This window comes from Austrofundulus limnaeus, unplaced genomic scaffold, assembly GCF_001266775.1.
Source record: "Austrofundulus limnaeus strain Quisiro unplaced genomic scaffold, Austrofundulus_limnaeus-1.0 Scaffold3, whole genome shotgun sequence".
Lineage (NCBI taxonomy): Eukaryota > Metazoa > Chordata > Actinopteri > Cyprinodontiformes > Rivulidae > Austrofundulus > Austrofundulus limnaeus.
The window spans coordinates 6,921,129-6,923,263 of record NW_013952405.1 but is presented as its reverse complement, the minus strand read 5'-3'; positions in this window follow the sequence as shown (position 1 = coordinate 6,923,263).

The window sequence follows — 2,135 nt, the reverse complement described above, 5'->3', positions numbered from 1 at the left end:
GGGGGGGGGGGACTGATGTGCTGAGTCGGCACCTTTTTGAGAATGGAGCTTCATCTGGAACAGTAAAAACCAGAGAATACCACAAACAATGAGTCCACGCAGCTCAGAGAGCAGCTTTCAGAGGGGTTGAGTTTAATCAACCTGTAGATGTTTCCACGTGGCTCTTCTGTCCGCTTCAGGATGTTCTTTTTGTTGAATTAATTACATTTTATTGTGTTGCTTGTTGTCACTGAACACTGCTGAACTGAACATGTATCTGTGTTGTTACTTATGTAAATTGTACTAAAAGAGCAYAATTTTCTGTTTTGATTTTGTTCTTGTTTACATTACCTTTGTTTTAATTTTAATTCCTTTAAAATAAGATTTTATCATAAAGTTAATAAAAATCTAACTAAAACAAGGCAAAAATATTTTCACGTCTAAATATTTTTATTTTAAATAGGCGATTTTGCAGTCTAGTAATCTTGTTGCCCTCTGTTACAGTATTTTATTATTTTTTTACAATGTGTTTTTTATATGGTTCTGTGAAAAAAATCTCAAGTCGCACTTCTTTTCTGTCTTGAGATATTTTAATGTGTCTTTATCAGATGGTGTAAGTTTTTCCTTGGATTTCGGCTGCTTTTTCACTCATTTTTACTTCAGTACCTGATTGTTTTCAGAGGATAGTTCGTATATTTTACCTTAAACCTGTGATTCATTCAGAAAATCAAAAAGCTCCTAAACTSAAGCGATGAACCAGCATCGTGTCGACACAGAACAGAGAATTTACTGGAGACAGAAAAAAAAAAAAACAGTTTTACTAAAGGATGTATAAGTGCTTCTTTAGAAGTTTGTCACAAAGACACGTTTTTCCCACTTTTGACTAAATCTTTAAATAATCCATCCATCCATCATCTATACCCACTTCTTCCTTTCAGGGTCACGGTGGTCACTCCTGCCCATATCCAGCAGTCACATTGCGAGGGGCRGGGTACACCCCGGACAGGYCAGTCCATCACAGGGACACATAGAGACAAACAAMTATTCACCCTCTCACTCACACMTATAGGRACAATTTAGACCAGTTMACCTAACAGTCATGTTTTTGATCTGTGGGAGCCGGAGTACTTGGAAAACCCCCACGTATACACTGAGAGAACATGCAAACTCTACCAGAAAGTCTATAAATAATACCAAAAATAGCACTGTTTTATAGACAGAAAGTATTTTAGCACTCAATGATTCAAAAACATCTTTTCAACATTGGTTATTTGACTAGAATTGGATGATTATTTGATGGTTGATCCACCAATCATCAACCTTAACCAAAAATAAAAWTTTTTGACCATAATTCAACATTGAATTAACATCTTYTGSTATCTGGGAGCTGAACGACGCTGCATCTTTCAGGTTCTTACATGATCTTTTCCACTATTTCTTACAGACAAAACTTTCCATTACTGTTCATCTGCTGTAGACATTTTTTTTAGAGTTAGCATTTAATTGTTTTGTCCAGAGCTGTCCACTTTCATTGTTTTTAAAGTGTAGTAAGCTGTTATGGTCAGTTACGGGGACCTGGACTGAAAAYGACCCTGAAGAARTATTTATCAAGAACACTTCAGAAARGTACAAGAAAGTTTATCTCTGTRGAATAAAAAATAAAAATAGGGATGAGTTAATACTAGTAACCCCGGCTCTCAAATACAGTACAGAGGGGAATATTTAGTTTTTAGAAAAGTAAGTAGTTGGCAGTGGTGGGCACAGTATCCCTTAACCACTAATAGGGAACTAATTTCCTGATTAGTGCTTTTGCTCATTTTGAAWTTTATTAGTGGATTAGCACTTGCTAAATTTATAGGCTAAATTTAGAAGCACTACCTGAGGTCTATATCTGTTATTGATCAACATTAATGTTAACAGCTGAGGGTTAAAGCTGTCACACATTTTGTTCATATGTGTGTCACTTATCCATATGTGACATATTGACAATATATGAGCCCAAATACAGCTGTAGGATGTCAGTGATGAGGCTTAAGAGAGCAACATGGTGATATGTGACTCATGTTGAAGAATATTCATGGGTCGACTGGGATATTTTAGTGCTTTAGAATTAGGGGACCTAAATACATGTACTGTATTTGAGTAGCGCTTTAGGG